This window comes from Pseudophryne corroboree, chromosome 1 (assembly GCF_028390025.1).
Source record: "Pseudophryne corroboree isolate aPseCor3 chromosome 1, aPseCor3.hap2, whole genome shotgun sequence".
Taxonomy (NCBI): Eukaryota; Metazoa; Chordata; class Amphibia; order Anura; family Myobatrachidae; genus Pseudophryne; species Pseudophryne corroboree.
The window spans coordinates 936,442,749-936,455,821 of record NC_086444.1 but is presented as its reverse complement, the minus strand read 5'-3'; positions in this window follow the sequence as shown (position 1 = coordinate 936,455,821).

The window sequence follows — 13,073 nt, the reverse complement described above, 5'->3', positions numbered from 1 at the left end:
TGCTTAATTGCTGTGAAAACAACTGATTTGACTGAGTCGGTGGGCGGGATTTTATGGATGAGCCCGATGCATCCTGGGAGGCCAGAAAGCTCGTGACTATTTGGTGCCATTTCCGCTGTCGCTCCGGCATATCCCAATGTTATCCTGTGGATACCTGTGGACATAGGAGAAATTCCGTTATCAACGGTAAGTTCTTACCATAACGGTATATATTTTGCCAATGCAGACTTAAATAAAAAAAAAAGTTAGACTAGTAGGGAATACTTCTAAAATATATTTAAAGACAACAGGTACAGAATAACAGGATAGCAATCAGCCAATACTTCATACATACGTAATGGAACCCTCATTCTGCGTTTTCTCCTCTCTTCTCCAACTGCTACCCCCACCCGCTTTCTCTGCTCATATTTATACCCTTTTTTATTTATACAGTACATCCAATGAATTAATATTTGTACGTATTAAGTTTTCATTGCCCATCTATGCCTCAGACATAATATTTATGTATTTCTGTGTTATATTTCTTATTCCCAAGCAAAAATCTGACATGGTTGCTGCAGCATTTTTTGCCTAAAACTTTTGCACAGTATTGTATATACTAGAGATGTGCGGTTTGGTTTTGATTTGGTTCTTCACACCAAAATCAGGTCTGAAAATGAGGCTAAACATCATCTTTCAAGGACAACTTTGATTTTTATAGGCTATCCAAAACAAGATTTGCAGGAAGATTACATAAGGCCTTTTTTTGAGGTCCGAATTTGGCGGGAAGAACCGAGTCAACACTGAACCAAAACCAAACCGCACATCTCGAATACGGTATATATATCATATTAAAATCCTCCTAAATATATGCCTAGCAGTTGCATGCTTAGAGCAGAAGGGAGACCCCACCCAGTTTCACTGTCTGCCTGTACTCACATATGGGAAGATGTAAGCCTTGGAGAGTGATAAAGTATCAGCCAATCAGCTCCTAACTGCCATGTTATGGGCTGTGTTTGAAAAATAAGGACAACTGATAAGTTGGTTGGTTACGCTCTCCACTTGTCACTCTCCAAGGCTTAGTACATCTGCCCATTTCCTCTCCTCTCCCCCAGCAACATACCCCCCATGAGGATGATGGTTATATTAAGGCCCTGAGCAGACACTGCAGAAGGATCCATGAGAGTGGATGTTCAGGGTTGCAGCAATGACAGACTCACCACCTGGAGGCTTATATAAGCTGATCTCCAGTATCTGCCTGATCACTTTCCTGGTCTCCCAGCCTGTGTACACTAGTCCTGGAGTCTTGAAAGCGCTCCAGCTAGCATTAAATGTCTGTTGTTCAGTGTCAGTCTCTGCTTGACTCCTACAGTACTAGCAACAGAACAACCTAATAATAGCATCATCTATTTAGGTGCAATGGTTTAAACTACAATTGCAACTTCTTATAGATATAACTACCAGGCTTACTATGCAGGAGCAAATAGCTCCATGTAATAGGTGTCTGACCATGGTGTATGAGAATGAGAGTTTAAATCCCTTGTATGGCATGCTGAGAATTGTCTATTTTAAATAAAGTGGAATGTAACTGAGCATGCACACATCACCTGTATGGGTGCAGCTGAGCCTGCCTACCTTTCCCAGCCCTGAATACATCAGTAGAACTGTCAGGATTTGATGTGGATGGATCTCGTTCTTCTTGGTAGGGCCGTGTGATGATGGGTTTGAGGATGGCGTGAAGTTAGGAGGCTTTATATAGTTCCTTCGCATCAGAGACTGAAGTGCTAACTACTATGGAGAAGTAGTGGACAGAGTACATAAACTAATACCAGGTAGTTGACTAAGGGGCTAATTCAGAGATGAATGCAGATCGCTGCATACGCAGCCAGATCTGCGTCTATCTACTCACATGCTGGGGCCCACACAGCAAGGCAAGGCCGCCCAGCATGTGTAACGCGCTGCCTTCCAATGCGTCCACAATTAGATTGCGGACACATTAAACTATGGTTGACCACTGGCAGCGAAGTCTGGCCGCATTGTCAGGTGAACCACCACCATTTTTTTAATTGGAGCGGCTGCGTGTGACGTCATGCGCACCTCTGTTTGGACCTGCCCTGCCCCCCACCCCCCAATGCCACAATGCCGCCTCGCGAACGGCCACCACTGTCAATCATCTTGTGGCCACATCTTTCCTGGATGCACGTGGCTGAATCCATCTCTGAATCAGCCCCTAAGACCCAAGATAGGGGCGCGGAGTCTTACCCCGTCAGTGGTATTCACCAAGGATCCCTGCATGGAAATTTGGGCTAAGTTGCGCTCGACGGGCTGGTTGTGACCCTCTGTCTGAGTCACCTGGGTTGGCACTAGAAAGGATTAATTTAAAAGTCATCAATGGTTGTGAACATTGAACTTGCACCAATGGTACAAATTATTGGCCTTGCACCGATGGTAGAGAATATCAGACTTGCACCAATGGTTGAGGATACTGGAAGAAACTATACTGGGATCAGGATCCCCAGAAACAGGATAGGATTGCTGGAGAGCACAGAGACAATGCTCCCACGCAGACTTTTGTGACTTATACCAATGACAAACTTGGCCTTGCAAACCAGGAAGCTTTATATCCAAGTGTTGTTCTGAATTGAATGTAAGTGTCAGCTGAGCTCCAGACTGGACAGGATTAGTCAGAATCATATCACCTGATACAGGATAAGATGGTGACGACCATGCTGCTGGTCTGGCAGGAACTGCACCATGTGGAATGTCAGTAGCGCACCCTGAACCCACTCTGCACATACACATGCACCATGCAAGGCAATCCTGGAATCCTGCTCTGTGCATCCACGGAACCTCCGGACCTGGCTGCAAAAACGATCACCGCTGCATGAATCCAGCACCTTCTGGATGTTACAGTGCACCGGTGTCTGAGCAGCAACCGACCAGATAAGAGAGAAGGCCGGGTTTTTGGAGCATTAGACAGACAAGAACATTGTAGAGATGAAATTGGAAACTTTTGTCTCAGAAATACAAATAACTACTACATAACAAACTTACCTTCATCCGGGCTAGCAGGTCCCTCCACTACGGCTAGTGTCATCTTCCCAGTGACATCTTTGGAAAGATGGCTCAGCACATTGAAAGCAAAGACTCTGGAGAGTGATTGCATTTGGGCCAATAGCATTAACATCACTTGTGATGAAATGATTTGAAAGGCTTGTACTGAGTTATATTAAATCTTTTTTCTTCCTCAGGGTCCATAGGCTCCACAAGAATACCATGGGGGTTTAGGTTGTTTGGAACGAACCGGACACCAAACACTTAAAGCTTTTCGGTCCCAGAATGCACTGGGTCCTCCTACCTATAATCCCCTCCTCAGACCCCAGGCTATTCAGTTTTATTTTGGTGCCGGCAGCAGCTGGATGCACCTTTTTTACAGTAGACTGCTGTTGCAGACTCAAGCTTTTTTATGTACCAGAACTGACAGTGTCGGATGGACGATGGACAATGGTGCTGCAGCTCCATCACTCCCGCATGCGCCACAACACTAGTGACAAGGTCCAGTGTTTCAGTGCGCGACAGTAAAGCATATGCTAGCTATCGCTTTACCAGGCCGAGGACCGCAGCCAGACAACGAAAGAAGGAAAGTGGCAGTTCAAGGCCTCCAAAGTTGAAAACGCTCTGGAGGCGGTGATTGTGGAAATATACTATCATTGGGATGCTTGTAAACTGGTAGCTTTGGGGAAGGGGGGGGGGGGGATATCAGCTTGATAGCCCCTCCCCAGCCCAGGGTGTGATTCTTTGAGAGTTTTACTGCTTTTTATGGGCTGTAAAATACTACCCTCCTCCTCCCCCAGTAAGGCTCTCAGACAGTGCTGGCTTCAGAGGTCTCAGGAGGTCGGGTCCAGTCTCCCTGTATGCCTTTCCCTGGGGACAGGTTTTACAGCACTCATCCTACCACCCTTTGAGGCTGCGTAGTTGGGTCAGTGCCCAGTGTTACTGTATATGCATTGTATGTGACTTGTTGCTAGCTATTGCTGTATGTGTTCAAACTCTGCTATATTTATTATACTGTCCCTGTTTTTTCTCCTCCTATTCCCATACCTAGTGTTAAGGGTTATGTTGTACCTCGCATTTTACGTAATTTGTGAGTGGTGTCACATTTGCATAATATTATTATAGTTGCACTCTGCATGTGTGATTAACTCTGACTCTACAACAGAGGTTGCAGCAACAGTCTCGGGCTTCGTTGTTGGCCCCCACGTGCAACCTCCTTGGATGGACTTGTTTTCACAGTCTGTCCAGAGTCTAGCTCAGACGTCAGTCGCCTTTTAATGTTACAGAACGACAGACCAGGGGCCGCATCCAGACAAGTTACACCCTCAAATCAGTTTGTGCAGGCCTCAACTTCTAGGCCTAAGGGTCCTATCGTTTAGCAACAGAGAATCATTAAAGTGGAGTTCCCTCTGTGTGATCAGCTCACTGAACTCATGCGTGAGGCTTGGAGTACTCCTAACCAGAAGTTTCAATTACCAAAATAGCTGGCTTCTATATATCCTCCCCCAGAGGGAGAATGTACAAGGTGGGAAGTTCCCCCCTCTGCAGATGCTCACATAACTCGGCTATTGAAAAGCTCTACATTACCCACACCTTCTACATCCTATGTTAAGGATGCAACAGATAGGAAAATAGATATTTTCCTCAGAACCATTTTTTCTCAGTCAAATGCTATTACTCGTCCAGCCATGGCTACTGCTTGGGTAGCAAAAGCCATTGAGGGCTGGGTAGATGCACTGGAGGGCAGTCTCTCTGCAGAGGCTACCCGGGAACGACTCTCCTATATTTCTCTTATTAAAGAGGCAGCCTCATATATTGGGGATTGGTGAAGCAGCCCTGAATACAGGGATATTTATTTCCAAGGTATCAGCAACTTCTTTAGCTGCTAGAAGGGTGCTCTGGCTTCGCTTTTGGAGGGCGGACTCCGATTCCAAGAAAGCATAGGAATCATTGCCTTTTACAGGAAAGATTTTGTTTGACTCTGGGTTAGACAAAATGGTAGCCACTGTAGCAGCTTCCAAAACAGCCTTCCGGCCTTCGGCTGTGTCTTCTAAGACCAAGGCATCATCCTTTAGGTTCTTTAGGCTGCAGGTAAAAGCCAAGGAGCAGGCATTTCCCAATCAGTCCAGTTCCCATAAGGGTAAGCCAAGAAAAAAGCAGTCTTGGGCTGCCAGATATCCAGCTTCAGGACCAGACGACAAACCCTCAGCCTGATGGAATGGGCTTCCTTCTGGGAGACCACAGAGTGGGAGGCAGACTTCTTCACTTTGCAGAGACCTGGCGTCAGACTACCACAGACACCTGGGTGTAGGAAGTGGTTTCTTACATATACATTCTCACCTTTCTGAGACATTCTCCGCAGCACTTTTGTTGTACGGCCACTCCAGCAGATCCTCTCAAGGCATTGGCTCTGCAACAGGCCGTTCATGCCCTTCTACAGTCAGGAGTTATAATGCCAGTTCCATCACTTCAACAACGGACATGGTTTTACTCAACACTGTGCCTGGTGTGCAAACCAAATGGCTCTTTTCGACCCATACTCAACCTCAAGGCTCTCAACAAGTTTATCTGAGTGGCCAGGTTTCGCATGGAAATCTGCCGTTTCATTATCCTGGCATTAGAACCTGGGGACTTTATGGCTTCCCTGGACATACAGGACGCATACATGTATGTACCTATCAATGCCATCCATCAGCAGGTTTGCCATTCTTTACCAGCATTATCAGTTTTGGGCTCTGCCTTTCAGACTCTCTATGGCCCCTCTGGTCTTTACCAAGATGATGGCAGTCATGGCTTTACATCTCAGGCGTCAGGGAATCTGGATTTTCCACCACCTAGATGGCCTACTGATCCTGGCTCGGTCTCCGGAGGGTCTGCAACAGCTTCTCAGTTTGACAATTGCCTATTTGCAGATGCACAGTTGGATTGTCAACTGGAAGAAATCTTCCCTGGCTGCGTCTCAAAGAATATTACATCTGGGGCCATCCTAGATTCTCAGGCTCAGAAGAGGTTTCTGCCGGCAGACAAGGTAATGGTACTCCACTCTCGTCTGTGCAGTTTTCTTCAACACTGGCGAGTGTCCATACACTCAGCCATGCAGGTCCTGGGGTCCATGGTCTCCACCTTTGACACCGTGGAATATGACCAATTCACTCCAGACCTCTGCAGCACGTGATTTTGTCACAACAGAATGGACGGCGTCATCTCCTCAGAGCCCAGACAATAGTGTTGTCTCGAGAGGTTCGGCTGACGCTCTTGTGGTGGCTTCAGATGTCCCACTTGGACAAGGGCCGTCCATTTTGGATCTCAGATTGGGTACTATTCACCATGGATACCAGTCTCTGGGGGTGGGGAGCAGTGACCAGCCAACAATCCTTGCAAGGACATTGGACAGTCCTCAAGAGTCATCTGCCCATCAACATACTGGAACTCAGGGCAGTGTTCAGGGCACCTTCTTCGGGGTCAGCCAGTGCAGGTTCAATCTGACATCGTGACAACATTAGCTTACCTCAACCATCAGGGAGGTACGCAAAGTTTAGCCACCATGAGAGAGGTAACGCACATCCTCACATGGGCAGAACGTCATTTTCCAGCAATGTCGGCAGTGTTCATCCCAGGATTTCTCAATTGGGAAGTGGATTACCTAAGCCAACAGGACACATACTCAGGAGAGTGGTCTCCACATCCAGAGGTCTTTCAGGATCTAGTGGATAGGTGGGGTCATCCAGAAGTGGATCTCATGGCATCACACCACAACCACAAACTACCAGTATACGGGTCCAGAACTAGGGATCCCTCAGCTGCCTTTGTAGATGCTCTGGCAGTACGATGGGACTTCAATCTGGTATAAATCTTCCCTCCATTTTCACTTCTTCCAAGGGTGCTTCACAAGTTCAAACAGGAGGGAGGCACAATGCTTCTCATAGCTCCAGACTAGCTGAGGCATCCTTGGTTTGCAGACCAGCAGGGTCTGTCACTCGACACTCCTCTCAGACTGCCTTCATGGCAGAATCTGTTAACACAGGATCCATGTCTATACCAGGACCTGGCTCATCTGTCTTTGACTGGGATGCTCTTGAGACATCCTTTTTAAAATCTAAGGGCTTCTCAAGCTCGGTTGTCCAGACAATGCTTAAAAGCATTAAAAGCATGCAAGCCTGCCTCAGCAAGGATTTATTACAGGATTTGGCACACTTATTTCCAGTGGTGTTCGCCGAGGAACTACAATCCTCCTTTCAGAGTGGCAAGAGTACTTGCTTTCTTTCAAGCAGGATTGAACTTAGGTCTTCGACTAGCATCCCTCAAGGTACAAGTATCTGCCCTGTCCATGTGGTTCCAGAGAAAGATTGCTTCTCTGCCAGATATCAGAACTTTCGTTTAGGGGATCCTCCATATTCCGGTGGCTCCGTGGGACTTGTCTTTGGTTCTACAGGCATTTCAAGCAGCTCTGTTTGAACCATTGGACTCTGTAGAGTTAAAGTGGCTGACGAAAAAGACTCTCTTCCTTCTTGCTATTGCCTTTGCTCGCAGAGCGTTTGATTTAGCTGCACTTTCGTGTCACTCTACTTTTTTATTTTTCATCCAGACAGAGCTGTCCTCAGGACCAGGTCTGGATACCTTCCTAAGGTGGTCTCCAAATTTCATATCAATAAAGAAATTGTGGTTCCAGTATTTCAATCGCCAAAAGTGATGTATTGTTGGATGTGGTGCGAACACTTCAGATTTATGTGGAGCAAACTAAGTCTATCCGTAAATCTGATGTTTATTTCTTTTGTACGGTTTTCACAAAAGAGGATGACCTGTTAACAAGCTGACCTTGGCTCGATGGCTGCGAATGACCATTGTCCAGGCATACATGGAAGTGGCTCATTCCACTCGGTTCGTGGGGCCTTCATGGTCGGCTAGTCATGGAGCATTCTTTTAATTCGATACCTCTGCTTCCCAGGATGCTGCATTTGGGCAACGGGTTCTCCGTTCTGCTCCGGAGCATCCCTTCCCTTAGGGGATACTGCTTTAGGACATCCCCATGGTATTCCTGTGGAGCCTACGACCCCTGAAGAAGAAAAATAGGATTTTAATTACCTACCGGTAAATGCTTTTCTCGTAGTCCGTAGAGGATGCTGGGGTCCACATTAGTACCATTGGGTATAGACGGGTCCACCAGGAGCCATGGGCACTTTAAGAGTTTAACAGTGAGGGCTAGCTCCTCCCTCTATGCCCCTCCTACCAGACTCAGTATAGAAACTGTGCCTGAGGAGACGGACATACTTTGAGAGAAGGAAATACACAGATAGTGGTGACATTCACACCAGCTCACACACAACAAGGCAAACCAGCATGAACAAGTCAGCAACAGCTGAACAACAGTACTTAAACAAGTAACAATGCAGCACTTAACCAAGTAACAAGGCCGTACTGAACTTAAGTAACTTATAACAGGAGAACGAAGAGCTGGGCGGGCGCCCAGCATCCTCTACGGACTACGAGAAAAGGATTTACTGGTAGGTAATTAAAATCCTATTTTCTCTTATGTCCTAGAGGATGCTGGGGTCCACATTAGTACAATGGGGATGTACCAAAGCTCCCAGTACGGGAGGGAGAGCGCGGAGGCTCCTGCAAGACTGAATGACGAAACTGTAGGTCCTCAGAGGCCAAAGTATCGAACTTGTAGAACTTAGCAAACGTGTTTGACCCTGACCAAGTAGCCGCTCGGCAAAGCTGTAAAGCCGAAACACCCCACGCAGCCACCCAGGAAGAACGCACCTTACGAGTAGAGTGGGCCTTAACAGATTTAGGACACGGCAATCCTGCCGTAGAATAAGCATGCTGGATAGTGAACCTGATCCAGTGAGAAATTGTCTGCTTAGAAGCAGGACACCCAATCTTATTGGGAGCAGATAGGACAAACAGAGAGTCCGAAGTTCTCTTCACATAAATCTTCAAAGCCCTCACAACATCCAAGGACTTTGAGGTAATTGAGGAGTCAGTAGCCACTGGCACCACAATAGGTTGGTTGATATGAAAAGCCGACACAACCTTAGGAAGAAACTGCTGACGCGTCACGAGCTCAGCTCTATATTCATGGAAAATTAAGTATGGGCTCTTGTAAGACAAAGCCCCCAGTTCAGACACACGCCTAGCAGATGCCAATGCCAACAGTGTGACCGCCTTCCAAGTGAGAAACTTGACCTCAACCTCTTGTAGAGGCTTGAACCAATCCAATTGCAGGAACTGCAACACCACGTTAAGATCCCAAGGTGCTGTAGGAGGCACAAAGGGAGGCTGGATGTGCAGGACCCCTTTCAAGAAAGTCTGAACCTCAGGGAGGGAAGCCAATTGTTGTTCTTGCAAAGTCTCCAGGACCACCGACAAATCCCAAGGAGCCACAGGTGGGACATAGGGAGTTGAATCCATAAAACACCCTGAGTGAATGTATGAACATCAGGTAGAGTCGCAATTTTTCTCTGAAACCATACCGAAACGGCAGAAATATGAACCTTGATGGAGGCCAGCCAAAGGCCCAAGTCCAGGCCCTGTTGTAGGAAGGCCAAAAGTTTGGCCATACTAAACTTGTAAATGTCATGATTGTTAGATGCGCACCAAGCAAAGTAAGAATTCCAGACCCTATGGTAAATCCGAGCAGAAGCCGGCTTACGGGCCTTCAAAATAGTTTGAATGACCGCCTCAGAAAATCCTTTGGCCCTCAGTAGGGAAGCTTCAAGAGCCACGCCGTCAAAGCCAGTCGGGCCAAATCCTGGTAAACACAAGGGCCCTGAACGAGGAGGTCTGGTCGTTGCGGAAGCAGAAGAGAACTGTAGGTCTGAGAACCAATGCCGTCTGAGCCACGCTGGAGCTATTAATAGAAGGATTCCTCCTTCTTGCTTGAACTTCCTCACTATTCTGGGCAGGAGTGACACCGGAGGGAACACTTACAGCAGCCAAAATTTCCATGGAATTACCAGTGCGTCCACGAACGCCACTTGAGGATCCCTTGTTCTTGCTCTGAAAACTGGAACCTTGTATCGAGACGCCATCAGATCTACATCTGGTAGGCCCCATTTGTCCACTAGGAGTTGAAATACTTCTGGATGAAGGCTCCACTCTCCGGCGTGTACGTCCTGACAACTGAGGAAGTCCGCTTCCCAGTTTAGGACCCCCGGAATGAACACTGCCGACATGGCCTGCAGATGGCGTTCTGCCCATTGAAGAATCTTTGACACTTCCATCATTGCCATGTGGCTTTGAGTGCTGCCTTGATGATTTATGTATGCCACCATGGTGGCGTTGTTTGACTGTACTTGGACAGGCCTGTTCAGTACCAGATGCCGGGCCAGATTCAGAGTGTTGAACACTGCCTGCAATTCCAGAATGTTTATCGGGAGGAGAGACTCCTTCCTGGTCCACCGACCCTGAAGAGAGTGTTGCTCCAACACCGCGCCCCAACCCCTCAGACTGGTATCTGTCGTCAGAAGGACCCAGTTGGAGATCCAGAAGGGACGACCCCTGCTCAATCGTTGGTCCTGCAGCCACCAGATCAGTGACAGACGGACCTCCGGAGACAAGGAGATCATTTGAGACCTGATCCGGTGAGGCAGGCCGTCCCACTTGGCAAGAATCAGTTTCTGCAGAGGGCGGGAATGAAATTGAGCATATGTCGAAAGCCGACACCATGAGGCCTAGTACTTGCATCGCCGAGTGTATCGACACACACAGACGAGAGAGGAAGCAACGTATCTTGTCCTGAAGCTTCAGGACTTTCTCCTGTGACAAAAACAACCTCTGGTTGTGTGTGTCCAACAACGCTCTCAGATGCACCATGCTCTGTGCAGGGACCAGGGATGATTTCTTCCAGTTGATGAGCCACCTGTGGGCTTGCAGAAACTGGACCGTCAGATCCAAATGACGGAGGAGAACTTCTGGGGAATTGGCCAGGATCAACAGGTCGTCCAGATACGGCAGGATCCGGATGCCCCGATGGCGGAGTGAAACCGTCGTAACTGCCATGACCTTGGTGAAAATTTGCGGAGCCGTGGTCAGACCAAACAGTAAGGCCCGCAATTGGTAATGCTTTATGGTATTGGTAATTGGTAATCAAGCTTTATGTAACCACCTTTGATAAAGCTGCAGTGCCCACAGCTAAACGCGTCAGAAGGCTACCTGGGTCAACATATTCAATTTTCACTGCCCATTTGTATCCGGACCAATACTGGACTTTGATATCTGCAGAAAAAGTGAGGTGACTTATTAGATCTGGAGCACTACCAACCCTCTACGTACAAGGAGGACACCGCGATATAATGAGGACCCCAAACGTGGCTGGTTTTGAGTAAATACAAGAGACATTCTCAAGGGACTACACCTCTAGCGGCTTTGGTAAAGTTTATTGGTGAGACTGCGACATCAGTCTATCCCCATTTGTCCTACCCATCTGCAATCCAGTTTATTTCTAATAGGAACGGATCACACTGATAGAGGCAGCTGTAATTTTGACCCTCATTTTTATCTTTATTTTTAATGAATTTTGTATGTGTTTTTAATGTAGTTTAATCTTATGCCCTATTAAATGTGAAGAGTTTTATCACTCAATCGTTCTCATTATATTAATTTATTATCACGCTAGCGCTGCTATTGTTGTGTTTTTTTTTGTGATTTATGTTTTGGGTGTGACTACCCCAAATGGTATAGCAGCAGCATTAGAGCCACAGCACCTAATAGCACCCGATCATACATTTCTTGGTATCTTTCCTTTCTAGCATCTTCTTGTGCGGGGTGAATTTCTTTCCTGGGTTCTCCCAGGATTTCTGACGTATGTCAACCAAGTGGTCAGAATGAGGTAAAACCAATTTAGTAACCTTCTGACGTTTGAACCTGTCCGGTTTCTTAGATGTAGTAGCAGGCTCAGGATCATCATCAATCTGAAGAATGATCCTGATAGCCTTTAATAGATCAGGAACATCCACCTGTGAAACAGATTCCCCATCAGAAACGTCATGATCAGAGTCCGTGGGGTCACTATACACGCCATCTTCATCGGAAGAGGTATCCGGAACATCATGGATTGAGAGGAAGTATCAGCCCACTTAGAGAACTTCTTAGGTTTAGTCTTAGGCGGGCGAGGGTCAGGAATACGTTTATCCAAAGAGTTATTCAAGTGCTTTAACTGGGTGGACAGAGCATCTGTCCATGGCTGATTAACCGCAGGGACCATATAAGACTGATAAGGCACAGTAGGTCCCATAGGGAGTGCAAATTTAGTTACCAGCGTAGTCAGTAAATTAGAAAAGGCAGACCAAGGCGGGCCCTGATATGCCACCATTGTTACAAACTGACTGGGGGGTACAGAACCCCCAAAACCTGAACCCTCCGCAGCCATGTTATCCTCAAATGCATCTGGAACATCATAACCGCGCATGGCGGAATCAGGCCAAGACCCATTGCCCCCTGTAGATGACATGATATGAAAGCGAGAACCAAGGGCGACACAGTACAATATCAGCAGATATAATACCTAACACAAACCCCACCGTGCAGTGCTCTTCTTAGGGCTGCTGTAGCAGCCCTGCCTGTTAGCTGCCTGCACTGCAGGCACCAACTTACAAACTGAGCTCCTGTGCACGGAGGCGGGGTTATAGAGGCGGCGCTGAGCATCTTCGGAACAGTCAAAGCTTTTAGCCTGTTGATGCCTCGGATCAAGATCCTACTCTACACCCCGATGTTATTCCCTGTGGAATACCAGTGTACCCCGCTGCAGAAATAAAGTCTACCATAACGCTTATTTTTTCAGCCGAGTTCGATCTGCTCCAATTTGCCTATAGACTAAATCGCTGTACCAACGATGCGGTACTCACTATGTTGCATTCTACACTGTCCCACCTAGAAATGAGGAATTTTTATGTTAGGATTTTTTTTGTCAATTTTAGCTCAGCTTTTAATATGGTGATCTGACGGATAAATTATTTGTACTTGTTTTTTAGAATTCTTCACAAATTGACCTCAGGTGGTTAAAGTGGGAGGCATTAGGTCTGGGGAGCTGCTGATAA